At 41.3% G+C, this 25,230-nt stretch overlaps 1 protein-coding gene across 1 annotated transcript in view; it reads right to left on the bottom strand.

Annotated features, from left to right (window-relative positions):
- Positions 1–25,230, bottom strand: part of SPAG16 (sperm associated antigen 16) — a 379,392-nt gene that overhangs the window by 80,729 nt on the left and 273,433 nt on the right. The gene's annotated exons all lie outside the window — the stretch shown is intronic.

The raw sequence follows: 25,230 nt of genomic DNA, 5'->3' as shown, positions 1-25,230 counted from the left end.
TATTGCTCTCTAATATTTATGCAGCAGCAAATGAATAAAAGGAAGTAAATTCTTCCTAGGAATTTACTTATAGAGCAATATTCTGAAGTTATCCTGAATTCCACTTAAAAAGCAAGGTGGAGGTTTTAATTCCTTTTAGAAGAAAAGCAAAAGCTACTTATCAAATCAATCAGGAAGCTCTGCCTGTGTCTCTTATTTATTTTATGAGCTGTTGGTTGCATGAACATAAGGAATCACAAAATCCTTTAGGTTGTAAAAGCCCTCTCAAGATCATTGAATCCAGCTCTTAAACCTAACACTGCCCAGCCCACCACTAAGCCACTTCCTTAAGCACCTGCCTTGGGTTGAAAGATGTGCCTGGGGCTGTATATTCTACTCTGTATCTGTCAGAGGTGGGGAAGTTATCTTCTCTTCATTGGGCAGTTTTCTTTATCTCTTCCACAACCAATCCTCCCTCCAGATCTCTTCTGTTCATGGCCAGTGTGTTCTTCTTCTGTTCTGAGTGTCCCTGCATGGCTGATAAAATTCCATCATCCCATTGGGAGATGCTCTGCCCAGGGGAGGAGCCAAGCATTCCTACCTGGATACAATCTGAGGTTTGGAGCAGCACAGCAGCCTTTGCCCACTGCATTCCCAGAGGAGCAGCTTTCTGCTGCCCTGCATTCCCAGAGGAGCAGCTTTCTGCTGCCCTGCATTCCCAGAGGGATCCCAGGCCCATGTACACTACCACATGTACACATCTTTTCCTGGGCAGCCTGTCCAGCTGTTTGACCACCCTTTCAGTGAAGGAATTTTTCCTGATATCCAATCTGTATCACAGCAGAGTTGCTCCTTATGCTGACAGGCCAGCCTTTGTTTGGATTCCCCACCATCTCAGTGTTTGTCAAAGCAAAGGGAGGATGGAGCCCCAGTCCACCAGGGAATGCACAGAATGCCCTGCCACAGAAGCTAGGGAGCAAGCAGCTCCCCATGCACCCTATTCATTGAGCCTCCAGTGATCCAACTTGGCCACTCCTGCCTAAATAACACCAGGCTTTCCTTTTTCTAAGCATAACTGTCTATTTTGCTCTAGTCACTTCTACTCCCCAGACTTGGGCAACCCAAGGAAAGTGTATTCCATCTGAAGTCCTTTTGTCAGCTCATTTGTAATTCTCCCTTTCAGCAGAGAACTATGAATATAAACAGCCATTAATGCAAAAGTCTCCCATTCGACCCAACACACAAACCCATACAAGCTCATTACTTTTAGCAGAAAATAAATCTATTCCCTCCACCTGGAATTGGAGAGCCTCCCACGCACGCTTTGAGAACAAAATATGACAGGGAGGGAAGTAAAGAGCTGATGTATTGCACTTTGCTCAGTCCAAACTGAAAGCCTACACGCCCTAGTGGCATTTTGGTTTCCCAATGAGTTCATTGAATAATATTCCCTTCCCCTCTTTCTGTTAGAATATACAGAAATTAATAATTTAGTCTAGTTATACTGTAGGCCACATGAGTGGTAACTTCTGAATAAAACAATAACCATTCATACCCACACTTAAATTGCTGGAAGGCTTTTGAGACTCAGTGCCAAATAACTCACCCATCTTGAGCATTTGGAGTATCTAGGACTTTGGAAAAGCAGCTGAAGCCCAGTCAGCATTAAGTTCAGTTTAGGAGTTTGGGTTTAATTTGTTATGTTGACTTGTGGGAGACTCTATATACACAAGAAAAGGGATGTCCAGAGAAAGAACACAGCCATGGCTTGTACAGCTTAGTGGAGCTGCCCTGGGACTTTTCCTACTGCTAGGTCACACAGAGTCTCTGGGCTCTGCCCCTCTGTCAGCCTGTTAGGAAGATCTATGATCATCATGCTCCTGTCAGCAACACAGTATCCAGACAGGATCACCATGTCTGGGACTTCTGCATTGAAGAGATTCATCCAAGTCTGTGCCAGGACCCAACATTTACAGGGGTCACCACTATGTCTTGTAAGTGCAATCAGAATATACAGTAGATGAAAGAAAAAAAAAAAGAAAGAAAGACAAAATGTTTCTGTAGGGCACATCAGTGTAGAAAACACAAGCTCTATATTGGTGATCCATATATTGCCAGGTCAATTCCCTACGAATTGCAGCTCAAAGGTTGCAGACTGCTGTGTTTTATTACACAGGGGCACAAGGACAATTGTGGAGGCTCAACCTGTGCACCTCAGAGGTTTAACCCTCTGTGGTGAAGGTTTCACACCTCAGGAGCCAGGGAAATCTGCTTAGCCCTGATGGCCTCACCCCTGCCAGCAGCTTCCCTCTGCTGTCGCCTCTGGCTTGATGTTAATTAAATTCTCCACTTTAGCACGCTGGTTGGAATAGAGGCAGGGTTTAGTGACTGTAATTCCAGCCTCCAGCTGTGACATTAGCACTGAGACATGCACAGAGCACATCCAGAATTAAAAAAAGCAGGTTCCCCCTCGTTTACATGATGAGATGAGAAGGATTCAGCCGCCTCAGACATGAGTGTACCAGAAGCAGGGGCTTTTGGCACTGAGGAGGAGGAGGATGTTACATGCCTGTTTTCTGCTTCCAGCTTCTCAAAAGCATTACTTCAGTTTGCCACTTATTCCATTATTCTCTTCCTACTTATTCCCAAAGCCAATTAAAATGCAAACAGGAGATTTTAAAGGCTTCAGTTTGATAACAGGCAGCAAGACAAGCGAGGCATGGGACAGCACTGAAATATGGCTTTTTAATGCAAGCATATTAATAGAAATAATTGGATTCCTAAAGGCTCACAATTGAAAGCCTTACCTCTTATTGTCCATTAAACCAATAGACATCCTGCATTTGTTATTGCAAAAGTGTGATTCTGATTTCATGAAGAGTGCTAAACACTCAGTTTGCTCTACTGAAAGCTGTGAAGAAAGCTCATACTGAAAGTTTTCTTCTGAAATACATCTGAGCCTCATAGCATGCAAGAGATCCAAAGGATTCCCCAAAGCCAGCATGGTAAATGCCACCCTTGGAGAAATTAAACTCTCAGTTTTGCCTTTAGGAAGCCCAGAGTTTCATGCCAAACACATAATGTGTTATTAAGCTTTTAGCAGTTATAATAAAGGAGTTAAAGAACTTAATTTCAACTTTTCAAAAGAGTCTATGGGAAGAAGATGCCAGAGCTCATCAGAAGCTTCACTGATGAGAAATTAGAATTACGCACCAGTCATGTACGGTTATAGATCTAATTCCAAATTTTAAAACATAAATTAATATTAAAAAATAGAAAACAAATAAGTATAAAAATGTGCATTAATAATATAATAATGTATATTTTATAATTATTATACTTAGTAATTTTCTATTTCTTACTCCAACATGAATATTTCCATATCTATAGCCTGATAAATGATCATCTTTTTAAGTCTTCCTACAAGCAAGACATCAGTTTTCTATTCAGCTCCTTCAGATAGTGCCTTCTAGTGCCATGTTTTTATTACCACTAAATGCAGAATAAGTAATTCTTCCAGTTGACATAATGATAACTATATCACAAACAGAAGTAAGAGCAAACATGTTTATGTTACTTCTTTAATGGTTAAAAAAGGAAAAAAAAATACCACTTTTCTTGCATTTCCTGGAAGGAAGAGTTAAAGAGCACTTAACATACACCTCATAGTCTTGAGCACTAATAACTTGAAAAAAGGGCTCATAGTGAAATAGCTTTTTGTGTTTTTACCCTAAGGTGAAAAGCAATGTAGGGGATTGAGGATTTACCCAACAGAAAACTAAGTATCTCAATTGAAAATTAGAATTACTTTTTGTTTTAAGCAAATGAAAGGAGAAAATAGTGACAGAGTTCAATTCTAGTTCTATCCTCAGTTCTTTAGCTCTTAATTCATATACTTAAATCTATTGCATTGAGTATTTTGCACTCAAACATGGACAAAGTAATGAAATGTAAAGGTTAAGAGATGGAAATCAGCATTATAAATGATCAGCACTCAAATGGTGAGCAAAGAAAAAAATGCAGAGACCCAATTCAGCATTGTAATCCCTCTGCTCTGGACCATTCCTGTCAAATTCTGAATGCAGCCTGAGCACCTCACTTCCTTCACTGAAGTAGCATCACATAGAGGAAAAAAAATAATCTTTAAAAATTCCACTAATTCGAGGCTACAAACAGGAAAACGTCTTAATTGTTATTTTACAGCAGAATTTTATGCCAGTACATATTTTTTTAGATGCCTTAAACTGCTAATTTCCACAACTTAACATGCCTGGGTCTCTTTTAATAGTAAACATAACTTTGCATTTCCTGCTTACAATGCCAGGCTTTAGCATAATTATAGCATGTTCCCTGTTTTCAGCCCCATAAGGATCCCTCTCACTGCTCTCTCCCCAGCCACGCTCTGCTCACCAGTTTTGTATCAGCACAGGCACAAAATGAACCTGCAAGATTTACTCAGATTTGCTGCATGCAGAACACTTACATGTGTATATGCAAACTCACATTTGCATCCTCTAAATGCCTGCTGTTGCCTGCAAATGAGAGTTATTTTGGCATGCAAAATTCCCTTCTTCCAGCACCAATTACCTACTCCCCCACAACCAATACACCCCCTTTCAGACCCTATGTCACTTTGCTTTCCTGTAAGTCAATAAATACTGCCACGTCCCCCTACAGAAATGTCTTTGCCCAATTGTTTTTATGGATTCTGTTGATTCTCTGCTGGTTCCTGTTTTCTTTCCTAAATCTTCAGCTCCCTCTCCCTTTGCCCAGACTCTGCTTTTGCTCTCACCATGACGAGAAAGAGCAGCAGCTCTGCCTGTTCTGCTCCCTCTGACACAGAGGCACCTACTGCTCCCTTTGCTAAAGAAACAGCATCCCCAAAAGGATTCAAAAGGATTCAGTAGGATCCAGGTAAGGGACTGTGACTAGGGCTTGACAGGTTAAATTTACTTTTAATTTTCCCCGCTGTATAAAGCCTATTTGCTTAATTTAATGTTTTACAGCTATCTTTAATGTGCAAATACTTTCCACAGTGAATACACAATATATAAAAACAATCAGAAACTCTCACTCTGAAGTTGGGCTATTTATTTCCTTCCCAAAAACTCAGCTGAGTGAAGTCAGGTTAATTGCCTTTAAGTCACTATGAATAATGCTGCAGAGCCTTGCACTGACAGTCACACCGTTCTTCTGCTGCTTGTGTATCCCAGAGCTATTTCAATGGATGACTGTAATTCATTTTGGCTGCTAGATCTGCATGTAAAGATAAAAGCTGAGAGCAAAATTCTTGAGTCTACCTCAACTTTCTACCCAATAGGGGTAATTCTGGACATCTTACATGCTCCAGAATAAAGGAAGTCTTTGCTGCCCTTACAGTATTCCCTGCATGTGTCCATCACTTATGGCAGCAGCAGCTGTCCCATAGCTCATCAGGTTGAGCTGATCTTGCTACCTGATATTCTTTTCACCAATCAATCTGTTGATTACAACCTGTTTAAATTGTAGCCATAAACATGATTCTGAGATTTTTCAAAGGACAATGGAATCTGAATTAATTAGCATGCAGCAGAGGAAAACCAAAATCCTCCTACAAATAGAACTGAGAAACCTCAGAGCCCACAAGGACACTGTTTATGGAGCAGTGGATGAGTTCTCACACGCTTGTAGAGCAGGAGAGCATGGCATCCTCAGCTCCCAGACACCTCTCAGGCTATGGAGCAGTTAATTCCCACACAGGAATTTATTAATTACACCTTGAAACTTCACCAAGTTAGCTTGCATTGACGCCAGCACTCTGACTGTGCTCATGCATAACTCATCTTTACAACCTGTAAGCATGAAGATTTGAAGCTTCTGTCAGAAGTAATTCCAGGTTACACTTCCTAGGCTATCACACACACCTCACAGAGCCAAAAGCTCTCCCAGCCTGACATGTACACGGATAACTGTCGCAGCACATGTCACAGCTGAGGCAGCCACACTGCACAGAGCATCCCCACACAATTTCAGAAGGCTTTAAGCATTTGCCCACACACAGTAACACCTCACCTCTTCAGAAGGCTGCAGGCACTGCCCACACACAGTAACACCAGGGCACCTCAGCAGGCTGCAAGCATCTGCCCTCCTTGTCCTTCAGCCCAGCCTTTTATCCCCTGCTGTTGATGCCCTGCACCTGTGTGCCCTCTGTTCCCTTTGGTGGTTGGTCAGTGCCCCTGGGCACTCCATGGCTCGTTCCCTTCAACAGCATTCACCTGTCCTGCACAGCTGTGCCCACTGGGGGTGAGGCTGGGCCAGCCCCACTCCCAATCACCACAAACTCTGTGCCTACAGAAAACCAGGGGAGGAAAAAAATACCTGTTTTTTTCAAACTCTCTTTACAATATGTTCCATAGTTGACAACATAGCGAGACAGGAGGTGTAGATTGGATGTTGGGAAGGAATCCTTCCCTGTGATGGCACAGGCTACCCAGAGAAGCTGAGGCTGCCCCATCCCTGGAAGTGTCCATGCCAGGTTGGACAGGGCGTGGAGCAATCTTGGATAGTGGAAGGTGGCCCTGCCCATGGCAAAGTGTGGAGCTGGTGATCTTTAAGGTCACTTCCAATCCCAACCATTCTGTGATACTATGATTAACCAGTTCTCACAAATGCTTTTCAAAGGACATTAATATACATTGCCTTTGAAAAAGAGTTAAAAACCTAAAAGACATTATTTGCATGGCTGGCATTTATAAAAATAACAATAATAATCCTCACTTTTATGGACAACAGTAACATTTGCAATCCAAGAAACCATAAATGTCCTGTAACAGATGATGATCACCTTGCTGACATGATAAATAAGAGGCATTTAGTTTCTAATGGCTTTCGTAATTTCTTTTTTCCTTATGAGAGCACCACTCAGTGTAAATGTAAGGCTAAAATGTATTTTAGTCTTCAGTACTTGGGAGCAAATTCACACATTATTATTCTACATTAGCTTCATTTGTCAATTTGATGACTAAAGACCTACTGGCCAGATGCAAATGCTGCTTCCTAATCTGGATCCATCACGCACAGCAGCCGTGGGATGCCATTCCCCACAGAGGAGGATGAATCAGGAGAGGTGTTCCATAAGGGAAGGTGCAGAGATAAACCAGATGCATTCATTACCTGGAGGAAGTTCTGGTTTCCTCCTGAGAACATTTAGTTCTAGTGAAAAACCCCAATCAAAGTGGCCCAGGTGTAAGATAAGCCCTGTCAGAAGTGCAGGTTTCCCAGTCAGGAGGTGCTGGCACTGGCCTTGGCTCTGTGTGCTGAGGAGCTCTTTGCCCTTCACCAGCCACATGTGAATAGTCTGGAGAAGTCAACATGAATTTTGATGTTTTGCTGGATCCAGGCCAGGAAATCTAATATACTTTATTTCTCATTTCCATCATGTGTGCATAAGGTGATATCCTTGAATTCAGGCATACATAAAATAATTAACTTCTTTTTCTTCAAGTAAGCATCAGGAGAAAATAGTAAGATGTGTTAAGGGTTTGCTAATTGATGATATATTGCCCTAAATTAATTTTCTACTATTAATGTTACTTAATGGAATTTCATATTTCTTATTTGAAAAATGAGGGTCAAAGGAAGCAATGATGAGAGACAATTACAATTACCACTTAGGACCATTAATATGTAAATATATGTGTAAGTTAAGATTATTAATTAAAGTTGCATAATTGCTGGGTATTTTTGAAGTTAGAGCCTAATGGGTTCTGCTGTTATTCGTGCCTGCTTTATGCATACAATGTCAATGATTCTTACTCTTAACATACCATGAATAACAGCATGGCATTTATTTTATTAACTGATACGGCCATTAATGTCTCATTATGCCATTAAAACATTTTATTCCTTTCTAAAAATACAACTGGTTAAAAAATTATATCCCTTATACACCTGCATGCATCAGCTCATTAGTCAACCCCAAAAATATCCAGTGGGAAGATCTCTCCATAACCACCCAGTGAGCTTTTTCCTACCTTCCCTTGCAGCACTGATGTTACCAACTTTAAAGCACAGATATTTTGAAAAGGTCAAGGTAGAGAATGGACTTGATCCAAGGATACCCAACTATAGCAACCCAAAAGTCAAGAGAACTCTATCAAATGTCAAGAGAAGCTGGAAAAGACTTTGAGAAATCATTTCTGCAATACTTCTCATTTATGCCATGTGTGTACAAGAGGAATACTTTAATCAGTTCTAATTCAATAATATTTCACAAATTTCATCTTATTTCAAGCAAGTAAAGTATAAAGAATGAGAATTTCCTCAGTTGTGGTATTATTTTTTCATGAATTTTACACTGTACCGAAAACTTTTAAAGAAAAACTGTCCTTCAAAAAATATAATCCTAAGTTACAGCCTGTATTACACAGACCATGAAAATAAAACAGAAATAATACACTGCAGGACAGTTATAATCCCAGTGCATTATTCACTTTAATTTAAAATAAAATATGTGTTCTCAGAAGAATGCTATGCATCCTTCTCACAGAAGTGTGAAAAAAAATGATGGCTGTAGGAATTTTTGTTATATATGAGTTCAAGAAAACTTTGAAAATATGGAGGTTTTTTTCCTTAAGGTATATATCTAGTGCAAATATTCAGTGTCTCACAGTAAAATAAAAGTTTTCAATTTCCAAAAGTACAAGGAATTTTCTAAGCATGTTTGCTAAGATATAACCAAGCTAAAATCATTAAGATCTTCCTTCTCCTTCCCTTGCATGATTTAAATTAATGCTTGGTTTAAATTAATGCTTGATAGTTCTAGGAAGGCATCAAATAAAATCAAACACTATCATCAGATGAAACAATTTTCTTTGGCATGTCCAAAGACATTTATGTAAACTCTCTTCAAGCACACCCAAAGCATAAATAACTGTGTTGATAAGTTGTTGCAACAACTTTTTCTTTTTATTTCTGAATCTCTGTTCTGCTGCAAATGAAAGAAATGTTTTGGACCCATGAAGAAGCAACTCCCTCTCCAATATGCCCTTTAGTCTGTAATAAGTATGATGTGGCCTTTCTGTAGACAATTCACTCATGTCACTGCAGAAGATATAAAAAATAAATCAAGCCTAATATCTAAGCCATCTGTAATAAAGTTTTAACTACTGATCCCAGAGATATTTTCCCCATAAATTGACTCACTGTACAATTGGGATTGCTCCAAGCCTTTAAGGCTTTATCTGCTAACTGTTTGGAAATAGAGATGATAACTCCCCACAGCTGATAGAGCCAAGCAGTTAAAAAGTGTTTTAGACAGTATCTTCAAAGGTCTTGACAGAGAATCCCATAATACTCTGAATTTCTTTAGCTGTGATCTATTCTTAAATATAAACCTCTCCTTTAATCCATGCTTTGGACTGCTGGAATCACTGGATGGGGTGGGAAAAGTATTTTGTTACAGCTGAACAGCTGAAGACTACTATGCCCAAATGCCTACAGAGATATGGAGAAATCTGTGTAAAATCCCAGAATCCAAGAATCATTGAGATTGGAAAAGGCCTCCAAGGTCATTGAGTCCAACCTGTGACTGATCCCCACCTTGTCACCCAGCCCAGAGCACTGAGTGCTACATCCAGGAGATCCCTGAGCACCACCAGGGATGGGGACTCCAACACTTCCTTGGCAGCCCCTTCCAATGCCTGGCAACCCAGTCTGGGAAGAAATTCTTACCTAAAACACAGCTAGTCACAGTTTGCAACAAAGAGAGTAAAAATTAGGTAAAACATTCATCCTTTGAAGTGACAGAAAAATTCTAATTTTACCTTGGCAATGAAGGCTGGAACTTCATGGAAAGTCTCCACTAGGAAATGCTGTGGTGGGAAGCTTGAAGAGTAAGGAAGGTTTTGGTGGTCAGAATGGAATTACCTGCCTGGGAAGAGAGCAGCAGTCTTCCAAACACCTGAACCACTAAAGCTGGGTGGGAGGTCACTGCTGAAAGTGAGATGAATTCACAAATTTTGGTTCCAAAGAAACTGACAAGGAGAAAACCCATCCTCATTCTAAATCTGTAATTCAAAACTTGCAATCAAGTCCATATTTCTTTGAAGGGGCTAATTTAATTTGCTCCTTTTTTGACTTGGCCTCATTTTATTTTTTATTTGCCGTGTCACTATAGTTTATGTAAAGAATTTACACTTTGATAATTAAATCAGAAGTTAGAACTCTTTAGAGGTTTTTATTTGTTCTAAGAATTCTAAAGCAATTTTACCAAAGTTCAATAGAGTAGGAAGAAGATTAGGCCACTAAATGAAAGAAATGCAAATGATCTTCAAAAGCTGGCATCCTTCCATCTTATCTTTGAGAGTGGATAAATCCACTTTGATACCAGGATTTAATAAAAAGATCAAACAAGTCCACATCCTTATATCTGATGTTATTCAGGCAATATTGTTGTTGAAGTAGTTCTAGGGATGGAGCCTCAGGCAGGGAATGAGCAGCATTAGCTCTACATTTGTAGAACTCCTGGGACTGGGGCACACAGGGAAACACAAAGTTTGGAGCTCCCCAATTCCTCTTTCTCTTTTAAAAAGAAGTTTAACAATAAAAGAAGTTGACACCCCACAAGAATACTTTCCACATGACCAATTAGATATAAAATAATCTATACCTTTAGGTTTGACAAGAAATGGTCTGAAGGTCTCCAGATGAAGATAAAGAAGTGGAAGGGGAAAGAGAAACAGGAGACCAGACTTTGAGCCACTGTAGGTATGAGCACATGGCTTGCAACTGTTTGTATTCATTATGAAACCAGAAGAGAACAAACTCTTTTAATTTTAATGCTAAGTCCATAATTTGTCTTGCAAATGTTCTATAAGACCATACTAAAACCATTAATTGTATAGTTTCTTATGAAGAGAGAGAGAGAACAAACAGGAAGAGCATTCTTGAATGATAAAATGTCTGAGGGATCTGGTGGGAATTCTTCACATAAGATGTATTCTTCTTTAGGGAACAGCTGTAGATCTAAACAGATGGGCTTATCTAAGTAGAATTGGCAGCTCCACAGATAGCTGCTTTCTCTTCTATATGATTTTTCAGACTTGCCAGGGTATTCAGGACCACTCTGCTTAATTATTCTTAACATTTTGCCCATTTCATATGTTCACAATATAATGGGCAAATATAAAAATAATTTAAGCAAACTGCAGTTTAAATCTCAATAAAAACAATCCATTTTATTCCAACAAAACCCTTAAAGAGGGAACTGCCTATTTTATTAATGTTAGTCCATCTGTTTGCAATAGCTCCTTTGGAAGTATTTGTTTTGCTTAGAAATACCCAAACTGATTATGTATGTGGCAGTAGATGGGCTGAGCTGTGTTCAGTGATTTTAAATCACTGAGCATATGAAGGTGCTTTTACTTTAGTTGGGCCAGGACTACAGAAGACATCAAATGATTGAATCCCAGACTAGAGCATCTCCTCTGTGAAATCAGGCTGAGAAATTTGGGATTATTCAGAAGAGAAGGTTGTGTGGAGACCTCAGAGCCCCTTTCAGTATCTAAAGGGGCACAGGGAAGCTGGAGAAGGACTCTGTCAGGAAACCACAGTACAAGGAGGGAAGGGTTCAAACTGACAGAGGGTAGGTTTAGATGTGATATTAGCAAGAAATTCTTCCCTGTGAGGGTGGTGAGGCCCTGGCACAGGGTGCCCAGAGAAGCTGTGGCTGCCCCATCCTTGGAAGTGTCCAAGGCCAGGCTGGATGGGCTTGGAGCAACCTGGGATGGTGGAAGGTCCCATGGCAGGCAATGGAATGAGATGACCCTTAAGGTCCTTACCCAAAGCAGTCTGTGATTTGGTGATTCTGTGCTCCTCTTCTGGGGAGGCTGCACCCACCAGCATGTTTCCATGGTGATGGCCACGCTGTACTGGGGTTCAGCTCTCTCCTCCACCAATGGCAGGAGAAGAACAAATCAGATCCCACAAGAGAGGAGTCCAGTGCAGGACACTGAATTCATGCCCACAAGGTACAACAGTGCCCACAGCACAGCTGACAGAATCACACAGCTAATTCAATTGGGAGCATGGGATCTACCATTTCCTAATGGCCACTCTGCCAAATCTTTACCAAGACAAGCCCCACACACCTATGAACTAATTTCTGGAAGTAAAATTTCTGGAAATAAAACCTCCTCATCCAGCCTTTAGTACATCATTCCAAAGAGCCCAAACAGACTGTGAAGATGGATGTTAAGAGCAAAACTGTGCAGAGCCACAGGACCATAATCCACATGTACTTGTACACAAGGTGGATGTCAGCTCTGTGTTATGGGTGTGATTGTGCTCCCAGCTATGGAGCAACCCAGTCTGTGTCATTTTGGATCTGCTGAATTATTAATTCACCTCAGTACTACTCAAACTTATAATTGCAGAGAACATCAGGACAAATCACAGAAGTGAACATCAAATGTAAGAACAGAAGAGCTTTTGTAGCAGCAAAAGAGAAGTAACAACAGAAAACAAATGAGCAAGGAATGAAAAGGAATTATCATAAAATATGTACCAGAGCCCTGGTTAGTGTAAGAGTTTGAAGCAGGCAGCCCCAGGAGCCCTCAGGCCAGCAGCAGGCACATGCAGAGATTTAAATTCCCATGGCTCTCAGTGAAGCTGTGTTTGGAAAACTTCTCAGAGCTGGGATGAGTGAGCTAACCAACCACTAGAGACAGGCAGAGGAGCCTGCTGCAGGTTCAGCCTGCACCTTCCCAGCTGGGTGCCCTGCAGTGTGGGGGATGCCCTACACACAGCACGGGGGCACTGGCAGGGGCTGGCTTGGCTGATTACAGAACAGCCACCCAGAGCATGCTGCAGTTTCACAGAAGCCAAGAAGGGGAGGTCACAGGCTCAGACTTCTCTTCCCTTTAAAGAAGCAACACTGAGACTCAAGGCAGCCTCCACCTTGGCCCAAGAAGCCCAAGGCTGCCACAGAGAACCTGCTGCACAAGGCACACAATGCCATGAGGATGCTCAGCACTTCCCAGCAAACATCACTGGCCTCTCCAAACACTGTGTGTATCTACCAGATTAGGCTGTGGGTAATATTTCAGGAGAGCACCTTTTTTCATTAGCTGAGGGGTTCTGAAGGAGGTGATCCTTAATAATTTCTATGGGCTTGGTTCTTCTTATTGATTTCCTTTCCCGTTTCCTTTCCCTCTGACTTGCTCTGATGCCAGAGAAGAAGTGTTCATTATACTCAATAACCTTGTGTTTACTACGCCTGCAATATCCCATCAAGCATCAGAGTTGCCTACTAATTTACTTAAACAAATGTGTTAATTAATGAAAAAAAATCAGCAGCACATTACATCACTCACAATACCTGCACCATAAGGCTCAGCAGTCCCAGATTCAAGCACTCCACATCAGATGCAGGAGCTGGAACAGGAGGGCTGGGAGTTTCTCAAGCCAGGTTGTTCACTCATTCCTGGCACTTGGAGGAAGGTGGAGGAGCCCCCTCAGCCCCAGTGCTGAGCAAGGCCAGCACTGGCACAGATCTGCTCTGCTTGGGGTCTGACTCAGAGGCTTCATCTGCTTAAATGAAGCCCTTTATTTTGCTGGTCCATCAGCCAATGACTCCTAATCGTGCCAGTGCCTAAACTCAGCTTGCAAGCACAGCTAAAATACCAACCATTAATTTCAGTCACTTATAAATGCCTGTTATGCTATCAGGTACATTCCAAGTGCCACTCAGGATGACTGGCTGGGGCATGGAAATTGAAGGAAAAAGAATACACAATAGAAAATAAACCCCCTCAATACTGGGCACAAAATGGAGATGTTAATAATGCCACTGATGCAAGGAAAGACCTGTTTGGCCAAATACACATAGCTGTGTACCAGAGTTTTAAGGAGACAGCTGGGACTGCAGTCTGGAACACAAAAAGGGATGATCCTCAATAAAAGGCTGTTATCAACTACTACTACAGCTCTACCAGGCAGTGGAAGGCAATGGATTTAACAGACTGTGTTTTAAGTCACTCTTTTTTTTTCATGGACTGCAGAGTAAAATGCTCAAATTCAGTGAACCTTGCACTCCCAGGACAGTGTTAACAATTTGACTCCTAATTTTAACACCCAACTTCAGATGCACATCAGCTGAGCAACCAAAACACTTTCTATTATATAGATAGATGTCTTTGTTTGAAGGAATTGCTGACTCATTCCTTCAGTGGGAATAGTCATCCATTCCTTTGAAGATGAGGTCATGCAAAGGAAGCCAGGTGACCCATATAGCAATAGCTTAAATCCCTCTCCTCTGTGAGGGATTCCAAAGGCACCTGTGCACTATTCCAGCCATCCTCAAGCAGCTGCAATCCCACCAGGCAGAGCAGTGCAGAGAGCTGACTGCTTTTGTAACTCCTCAGACAGACTGCTTTGGCTACTTAACAGGAAACACAAGTCCAAAATCTTAGAATGAGGTGATTAAATACTTGCCAGAAGCAGAAAGTATTCAAACAGGAACGTTAAATATGAAATTAACTGAAATTGCTCCTGAAGCAACTGCTTAGCCTGGCCCAAGGAGCAGAGGAATGGAAGGTGGTAAATGTGACAGCAACTTCTGAAAAGAGCCTGAGAAACTGCCAGCTGGTGCCTGGGATTTATTTACAGGTCCAATAAACTCAGCTGAATAATAAGGAGCAGATTGAGCTGATGCATGAGGAAATACAATACCACAATGAGGAGTTATCATATCTTTTACAGCTCAAAAATTGGTCAGAAATTGGCCAAGAAGCACAGGAATAAGGGCGAACAGGCTGACATTAGATACTTAATTTCCCAACAGTTTTGATGACCAAAATTGGGAGGGAAAAAATGGACTCTTTCCAATAGGACAGACAAGTGAGAAAAATACAGATTACCAGAAGAATGTGACATTTATTCTGGGACCTGTGCTAGTCAGCACATCAAAAATTTCTTCTTCTTAAAGGATGTGAAGATTAACACTGAAAAAATAAAATTATTCATATTTTTCAAGACAACAGCACATTTCACAGAATGATTGAAGAATCCCAAAATGCTGGATTAAAGAATAGAAAGGCAGATGGAATTGTAATAAAAGATGGAACTGAATTCTGAGAAACATTAAATGATTCAAATAAACAAAAGTATTCTTAATTATACAAATCCAGTGACAGACAGTAAACTGTCCTTTGTCATTCAGCACAGAGATCTCCCAGCCACCATTGACACTTCTTTGAAAACATCACCTTGTTATAATGTCAAGAATTAAGACTGGGGGGAAAAACCCAAAAGCTAGAGAAGAAACTAAAAAACCCTTATTAGGCCTCTATTTAAAACCCTGATTTAAGCACATCTTGAAAACATCATATCAGACTCATCCCTCTTCTCCCTTTTTATAGGAAGTACCCAAAATAAGATTTACAGAAGGGCAACAAATGAACAAAGAGGAGGAATAGCTTATGTATTTAGGAGATTAAATGGACACAGACTCTTCAGCTCCACAAAGAGGGCAGGGAAGATGTGCCAGCAGGAAGGGGTTGAACAAGGAACAATTATCCAATAATTCCCACAGTATGAGAATCAGAATGTATCATTAAGAGATTTAGAGCACAGGCAGGGAGGTACTTCCACATGGCTAAGGGCTCTGCTGGAAATACAAAGTGCCAAACCAAAAGTTTCACAGACCCAGGAACACTGAAGTGCATGAGGAGCCAGTTCTGGTAGCCCTGACCCACAGGAGAGATCCAGGAACACTGAAGTGCATGAGGAGCCAGATCTGGGAGCCCTGACCCACAGGAGAGATCCAGGAACACTGAAGTGCATGAGGAGCCAGTTCTGGGAGCCCTGACCCACAGGAGAGATCCAGGAACATGGAAGTGCATGAGGAACCAGTTCTGGGAGCCCTGACCCACAGGAGAGATCCAGGAACATGGAAGTGCATGAGGAGCCAGTTCTGGGAGCCCTGATCCATAAGAGAGATCCAGGAACACTGAAGTGCATGAGGAGCCAGTTCTGGGAGCCCTGACCCACAGGAGAGATCCAGGAACACTGAAGTGCATGAGGAGCCAGTTCTGGGAGCCCTGATCCATAAGAGAGATCCATGAACATGGAAGTGCATGAGGAGCCAGTTCTGGGAGCCCTGACCCACAGGAGAGGGCCAGGGAAACCACAGCATCTCCTGAGTTTATCTGTTGCCCTCAGCATTTCCTCCTGCCCAGCTGGACACTGCCACCACAGACCAGAAATGCTCTGCTTTTCTTTCTTTTCTGTGTTTTCAGGCAGGTCACTGAGGTATTGCACACACATTCACTTGCAATATAAAATGTCAAAGGAGGAAATGATGTTTGACATAAACCCAACATTAAAGAATTCACTGTCATCACGACCTCTTTGGTGTTCTAGAAGGGGGGGAAAAGGATTAAGATATTTCCTTTTTACACTCAATTTAGTTTAGGAAGACTGAAAGGAAGTAGATTTTACCCTACTCCCCAAGAGCATGTGATACTCAGAGAGATAACAGCTCTTCATAAAAGATATTTTTATGAGTTGAAAAACAGGAAAAGAAATAAAGGAAGTCATTCCAGAGGAAAAAACCCCAAACAAACAAACAGCTCAAATATTCAAGTCAGGAGTTGGAGGCTGTTTATAGAACTTCTTTCCTTGCTTATTTTCCCATTCATCATTATGTATAATATTTTGCCACAGCAAAAGAAAGGGAAATAAAATACTTTATTTAGTTGCCCAAAAGTTTCAATGCAAAACCTCTTTTCTGCCCAGGAAATGACCATGGGCTTGCTGGTGGGAGCCTTTACAAAAGGACAGGCAATATTTATGAGCAGTTTGAAGGTTTCCTAGTGAATATCCATCTGGACAAAGTGGATATGCAAGCTTTGCACTCTCTCTCCCTCTCTTTCTCATTCCTAGGTCAGTTACCTAATCCTAAAATTACATCCAATTTTCTCTGAGGAATAGCTCTGCATAAGTCTAAGTTAAATGCCTCAAAGGCATCTAAATCAGGATTTTCTTAGTAGTGGAACAGCCTTAAAAACAAATTAAAATCATGCTTTCATGACAAAGAGGATTTTGTCTCAGGCTTTGAATTCCTTTCATGGAAATGGGTTTACTTTGTACCCATGCAAGCTTGACAAAAGGAGGCTGCACATCCTGTGGTGGGAGCAACTGGTGGCATTTTTCCCCTTTCACCAAAGATGCTGCCAGGCAACTGCAGAGATGCCCTGAACTTTGTCTCACTCACCTTCCTGCAGCTGCCCCTTGAAATGCAAGCAGGACTCCCAGATTGGCCCATAAAAAATAACAAGCACTCCTAGGACATCTGTATGGAGATTATATTGTTAATCAATAGATTTTGCATAGCCCCATGGATCACTTGTTATTGATGATTACACACTTTAGCTCCTGTGACAATTTGTCAATAAAATAAAAATAAAAAAAGGCTAAAGACAGCATACTTTTAATTCAAAGATGATCTCTTTCTTGAAAAGAAGTGCCGCTTTCCAAGCTCTGAAAAGACCTAGTTCATTAATATATTCCATTTACCAAGTGGAGGAGCTGTTCAAGGATTCAAAACTTTCTTGGTAATCACAATACAGGTATCTGAAAGTGAACCATTTTCTTTTGGACTTTGGTTACTTTAAAAATGAATATTGAAAAAAGAGGACATTTGAGTTTTGAGTTACTGAACGTGTGTTATTCAAACTCAGCATAGACTGGCATAGTTTTTACCCCCACAAAGGAGAAAGAAAAATGCTGGTTATGGACAGTTTATCTTTTTTTTTATGGAACTGACATTTCATCTCTAATTTTAATCTAAAATATTAAATACTTTGCTTTCTAAGAGGGAAAAGAATAGTGGGTGAACAGACCAAATTCCCTAAATTATCCTTATGTTTGAAACAGCATACTTGAGTTACTTAGGCAGTCACAAGGATTACTTTTCTATCCACAGCATCCCAGCCCCTCTGGACTCTTTCTCCTCTCTCAGGGTTTGCTTCCCTTAAACAAAACTACCAGGTTCTCTGTTTTCCTAAATGTGTTTTCTCCACTCCCAGCACAAGCCTGGGTCAGCCCACAAAGCTCCCAGCTAACTCTCAATTACTGATGACTTTCTGTTTAATTTTGGCAGTGACAAAGATGCAAACGCTGTCCCCTTGCAGATTGCCTGACCTATCCAGCCCTTGGCAGAGAATGCCATGGCCATTCCACCTTCCATATTCAACACACAGAAAGGACCCACAAATACTAACCCAATATTTCAGAAATCCCTTTCCTTTATTACAGGATATGAATGATGAATGCACTATTGATCCTCTCTTTACATACAGATGCTGTACTCAAAACACAGGACCTGGGGAGCTGTCGATATTTAAGAGGAGCTCTCATGGAAGAAAGGCTGTGCTGACTTTCAGAGGTCCTTCATCCCTGACTGTCTGCAGGAGTAAGTTAATCAGGAGATGAAGCTCTTGTATCTAAGCCAGGCTTGGGATAGAGCTGTGCAGTCTGAGTGAAAGTAAGGAGTTCTCTTTTATCACTGTAAATACATTCAAAGTGGGAATGGGCTAATTGCAGCACTCTGTGAGCTGGAATTAATATAAACAATAAATATAAAATGGAATCCATAAACCTGGTAAAGTTACAAAAGCAGTAAATGTTAGAGATGAGAGGTTGAATACATTATTATTTTAAGACTTGTGCCTAGTTAAAATAAGATTAGAAAAAAAGCCAACTTCTTGCAAGCCATTTTAATTCAGTTTGTGGATAGCTGCTGGAGAATCAAAATTTTGATCAGTTATGCCCCACTTGGGATGAATAAAGCTCCGATTTTCAGCTTCTGTTAGTTTAATACAAGGATGGCAAAATTCATGTGGACATTCCCTTCATTTACTCTTGGAACAAACAATTTGCTCATCCCCATGTTTTGGCTGTCTGCCTGAACTGCTGGAACTGTTGCTTCTCCTTGAAGAATAACATTTAACCAGACAGATGATAACCCAGTCACCCTGAGGTCCTCCAACCCCCCCCTATCAGGTCAATATATTGCTCTAATGAGGAACAACCCTGGCTTCCAGAACATTGTTTTTCTGTGGGAAATCTGCAGGTAGGGGAGATGGGGATATTCAGGAGTACAGCCTGTACTTGAAAAAGGCTGGCTCTATTAAATAGCTGTCCATCTCCTGGCACTCCAGGGAAGGAAGCATGCCCCTCTAACAAAGATGAAGGGAATATCAATGGGGCTAATCTCTTCAAAGTGCTCTGTGCTCAAAGCAATCGCCTGCAGTAGCACAGTCCCCACCCTCATTAGCTCAGCAAACACAGCCAGACACAAAACACTATCTGCAATCAGGGCAAAAAATGTAAAATACAGGAGTTCCAAGCCACCTCCCTCTCCTTTCCAAAGGACAAATATTTCATACATTTTAAATTATGTCCGCACTGAAAATAAAGTCGTATATTTTAAGAATCCCTTTTCTTTCCCTTGCACCATATTTAAATATTGTGGCGTTTGCTTGTATTGAAAAATGGCCATGACACAACAGAAATACTGCACAGCACAACTCTCCCCCTGATCAACAAAGGGGGAAAATTCATTGCCAGCCTTTTCCCTTTGGCAAACTGCAACAGTCAGAAATAAGGAGAGTGATAGTTTCCTACCCCATGAAACAAGGAGACAAAATGATCTGTCAATCAGCTCTTATTTGTGTAAGTCCAATCTACCCATTGCCTCCCAATTAAAGCATTTTTATGGTCAGGAAAACAGATGTTGTGAATGAGAAAAGATGGCATAGAGCAGCAGAGAGGGAAGGAGTGAGAATTATGAGACAAGGGATTATTGTTGAGTAATTCAGTCTTGCACACATCCTTTTATTCCCATGCTGACCATAGGAGCAATTAAGGATGGCCAACAGACGCTGTAAGCACTGCTCAGGGAAAGGGGCTGACAGGGACGTCTTGTTGATCTCACTTCCCAGGCAAAGCAGCATGATCAGGGCTGGAAAATAGGCCATGGCTTGTATAAACCCACTCCCACCACGCTGCAATCTCCCCAGGGAGCCCACTAATGGATTCACCAGTGCAAACACGTGGGCTGGGAGGGCTACCTAGGGACAAAACATCAATACTGGGGCAGTGACAAACAGCACACAGCTGGGGCAATGGCATCTGCTCTGCCAAAGCAGGGATTTCACCTGGAGGCACAAAGGACTAAACATTTTTCCCAGTGTGGCTGAGGTGAACCACCCCACCAGTACTCCTTCTATCCAAGGAATCACTTTTGAAAATCTTTGGCTTGTATACAAACAGCTTGGTCAATGAATGGACCTGAAAGTTTATCTCCCACCCATCAGTTTAAAGTAGGGCTCCATATTCAAACATGGACCAAACATGTATCACAGGCTTTAAAGGGGAGTTTTATAAAGGTATATTCAAGTTTAGACTGAAGAATCAGAGAGGGACGGACAAGACAAAGGAGAAATGGAGAACCATCACTGCTTGAAACTTGCCAGCATAAAGCAAAAGGCCTGACTTTTGGTGTTCAGCCCTATCCCCTCCTGGAAGGAAAGAAAAGGAGTTTTCCCTGACTACTGCTTGGCCAGAGGAGGCAGACACAGATCAGACACACAGCCCTGACACAGCACTTGCACATGAGCTGAAGCCAAGAGGAAAGTGAAGATGACCTAAAAGTGCTGAGTATCAAATAATAAATGGCAAACTAAGATATGCAGGTGGCTGCATTTGTGCTCATTAAGCAAGATCTGTGAGAATGTGGATCAATTATATACAAAAGAAACAGACCATGTGAATGCTTAGTTAGTACAGAAATGGGTGTACAGGGATGCAGGGAAAACCCACAGATCTTGGAATGCTGACCATAGGAAAACAAATGGTTCTGAAGGGACAGACATGAAGCAATTCCTGATGGGAACAAGGAGAGGAAAAAATGATGTAAAATTACAAATGGACTTGGAAAAGGCCTGAATGAAAATCAAAGCAGGCAGCAAAATAAGTCTCAATTCTCTATGTAAAGAGCAAATCTTTCAAAGATTTAAAAGATGTGCTCCAAAACCACAGCTTGGTCCCTTTGCTGTCCTGTCAGGAGGAGTTACAGCACTGGAGCAAGTCTGAACTGAGTAGTAACAAGAACTGGGAGTTGTCTGAGTGAAAGGGCAAGTGCCAGCACAAATCCAAAGAATTACACTCCTCCTGCATCCCCTGTTGCTGCACAAAGGAATTGGGATGATGGAGCACAGCCCACAGCAAAAACAAGGCAAGAAGAAAGCAGGAAGAGGGAAGGAGAGATGTTTGGCTCATGGTGAGACTGGGGAAGGGGGAGAAAAAACACTTAACTTTAACAATTGTTTAATCCTTCATGGTTTGTTTTTTCTCAATACCCAGAATCAGTGATCAGAAGGTCGTGTTAATTGTCAAGAACTTCAATCAAGTAAAGATTACCCAAGCTGAGGCTGTATTGCCTGTGACAGCTTATACATAGTCAGAATTGAGGCAGGAACTCAGGCATTGAACCACAAGGGGAAAAGCACCCTAAGGAATCAATTGATGTTATCAAGTAATCTGCCTTGGAGATTAAAGAACACAGAGCAATAAAGTGTTGTAATGAAAAAAGCTTTTGAGCCAGAAATGGGAGGCATAGGAAAAAACACACATTAATGTCAGCACATAATTGCTCTATGTGGACAAAATCAGATGCCTCTAAAGAGATTACTGCTAAATTCTGTGCTAGAGGATTCTTCTCCCATCAAGTGTGACTTTTACTGTAATCAAAAGGAGACAAATACAGAAAGTAAGTTCCAGAAACTGCAAAACAAGCAAAGGGTGAAGATCTTGTCCTGCTCCAGTTCTGTTTACATGTGCACACAGTGGCCACAGTCACCTCCTGAGATCTGCAAGTTGCAGGGGCATCCACTGCTGATTCAGCCTCTGACTCCAAAATCCACTGTTGGCTTCCCAGCAAAGGAGAGCTTCTTTCTTCCAGCCTAGAAAACTCTCCACTCTCCACCCTACCAAGATGAAGCTTTATCTCCTCAGTGCCACTTAAAGAGTATCAATTAATTAAAAATGTGAAGGAAAAGAGGAAAGAAGGAGCAAAGACAGACACCTGGCTCTGTCACCTTAACACCAGCTTGTCTTTGCAGTCAATACACCAACCAAAATTGAGGAAATCAAAGAGAAAATTGAGAGGGCACCTCACTGCAAGACTGATTTGCAAGGACTACATCTTGCAAATCTGAGCACACAGATTGTTACCAGATTAGGGATACACTGCAAACTGTAATTTTGGAACTTTACCTGATGTCTCAGTATCAGTGGAAACCATCTGAGCTCTAACCTCCATGCCCCCCTCCATGAGGGGATTGCTTGTGGCTTTAGCATTATCAGTAATAGCCCAAATAATATCAAGTGCAAATATTGAAAATGCTCCAGCAATAACATCCCAGAAATCCTGTCAATAATTCTGTGTTGTGTAAAAGGGTGGGTAATACAGAGATGAAAATTTGTCTCTGCAATTTGACACCAAGAACAACTGCAGAGGAACAGCAAACAATTGCCAGCCATTGGAGCAATGTTTGCCTTGTGGTTATGGTGCTGGGTGATGTCATGTGATGTGTAATTAAGCAAATGAAGCTTGCTTTCAGAGAGCAACACTGAGCAGTTGCCCTGACCCCACCATGGCTGACAGTGGGACCATCTGTTCACTGTCAACGGGTCTCCTGCATCCCTAGAAATGTTGTCTCCTAAAATAAAAGGTTTGTATCACAAGAGAATCTTGATCCTGCCATTTCTCAACTTTCACATTCATTTACAGCTTTTACATTCTTTTAATCTACTTTTCCTCAGGATAAGACATGCACCTATGGCCCTTGGGAATGGTGAGAAGCATGGAGAGGTTATTTGCTCATGCTGAGAGCAGCACAGCCCAGCCTGGATGGAGGCAGGTTAAATGTTAACACCTCACTGTATCTCCAGAGCTCAAAATAAAGCAGTGCATTTTTCCAAATATTATTTGCTTGCCCTCAGCCTTACTGTAACTGCTCTTGATTTTGGATTGTTGCTGTGAAGTGGGGCTTGTTTGGTTTGTTTGTTTTAATGTGCTGTGATAATTAATAAATACCTCATAGCACACAAGCTAGAACCTTCTGCACCTTCTCTTACATATGCAATGCTGAGCTGTGATTAATCTCATTTACATTTTCTAAACAGCAAATGGAAAAAATAAAGGTGGTGACAAGAGGGTGCTCCAGGAATGCATGAATGCTACACAAGAATATGTGCATGTGGAGATGCTGCTGACTTGCACATAAAAAAGTAAAAGTGAATTTAGTTTAAAAATCAGTTATGCTGGGGGTCCATCTTGCACAGTAACTCTGGTCAGCCATCCACAGCATGCAGAATTCAAAGGATATGTTAATTGTGTATGACATCAGAAAAATTTCTGATACTAGACACAGTATTGTAGAGCAATACCACCAGCAGGCTGAGTTCCAGGCAGCTCCATCACCACCTCTCACTGAAAGACCATGAGTTTGTTGCAGAAAGTGCAGGACAAAGCAGAAAATCCCCATGAAGTGCAGTGGCAATTAATAATATAATTATTTTCTGTTAATTCACAAGTATGGAAAAGTCCACCTTTAAGCTGGGCTAAAGAAAAGCTGAGGCAGAGTGCAGCTGAAGCAGAAAGATTTATACACAACAGCTGTCACTAATTTATCTAAGATCTGAGTGTGGCTCTGGTCAAGCAGGAAGTGGCTTTAGGCTGCTGTTTAACTAACAGTGCTGCTCAGGCATTTAGGCCTGGACCAGCAATGGATCACTGGAGCCAGCAAGGCTCATCCCCAAAAATGCCATTGGGAGAACCCCAGTAACTCACAAACTCCTCCCACCTGGAGCATGTCATACCCACAAAGGTAACACCACTTAAAAACAAAAGGCAAGATGTGCTTGTCTACACTGCATTTGCAAAGATAATTACTTGAAAACAATACAAAGGAAAGCAGAACAAATTCTTCCATTAGCTGGGGCCTTCCTATCTCCACCCTCAATCTTGTTTGCTGATACTGCCAAACTTTTCATAAACCTCTTCTATCATTATTAACTTTCATTTAAATAATTATTGGGCAGAAGAAAAAAAAAACTTGCTCAACCATGGCTCTCTAATCTGGTAATTAAATCCACCTGTAAGAGCTGAACAATGTGTGCCTCTGACTATTAATGCAGTCAGGCATTTTACACTGGGTGGTGCAACATCAGCTGGAGAGACTGAGGGACACAGCTGGAAACTGAGCCATGTTTTGATAAGGAAAATCAACACAAGCTGCTCCACAGGCAGAGGTCCTGACTGAGGCAGATGTCCCATTCCCAACAGGCTGTTAAACACAGGATGTATTTTATCTACTCTGCCCCTCTTGCAGCAGGTACAGCGTGTCTCAGCCAGGTATTTGCCTATCTTCAGCCAGCTGGAATTCCATCCTTTTGCATTCTGCCTCTCTGATCATCCACCCCAATTTGATATCTCTGTTGTGTGGTTATCTCTGCAGAGATAATTTTGGATTTTGTCCAAATGATGGAAAAACATGCCCATTTAGATTACCTGAAGCTGAGGACATTTCTAAAAGAAAAGTTCCCATCTGGCAGAACTATTACAACTGCATTTTTCAGGGGTGTGGTTCTGCTGCAAATGACCCAATATTATATACCATAAACAAAGATGCAAAACTTCTTCAAATCCTCCTGAACAAAAAATGATGTCTTATTCCAAATCACACACATAAATACCATAGTGGTTAAACGTGTCTTTGGGAAGCTGCCCAAAACTGGACACTGCCAATGCATTTTTTATCCCCTGGAAAATGCAAGCACCTTATTCAATGATACAGCAGAGAGATCCATGAAATCACTACACATATAATATGGAATTTGATGTCAAAGTTTCCTGCCAAGGGACTCAATATATTGATAATATGCCTTCCATAGTATGTGGGTCATTATGACAAAACATCATCCTATTATTTTTCTTTAATGATTCCTTATTATGCCTCAAATTCTATCAAAGCTTTATGTTTTATGAACACATAATACAAATGTATACTTATTTTTCATGTGCCTATATATATTATGTTATATATTGTTGTATTATATCATGTTGCACTAGCTTTGAGTAAAACCATTTCCTAAGCCAGGATCTAATTCTGTGTTGCAACAGGAATGCTTGCCTGTGCTTTG

Source organism: Melospiza melodia, chromosome 8 (assembly GCF_035770615.1).
Source record: "Melospiza melodia melodia isolate bMelMel2 chromosome 8, bMelMel2.pri, whole genome shotgun sequence".
Lineage (NCBI taxonomy): Eukaryota > Metazoa > Chordata > Aves > Passeriformes > Passerellidae > Melospiza > Melospiza melodia.
This window is presented reverse-complemented; position numbering and strand designations above follow the sequence as displayed.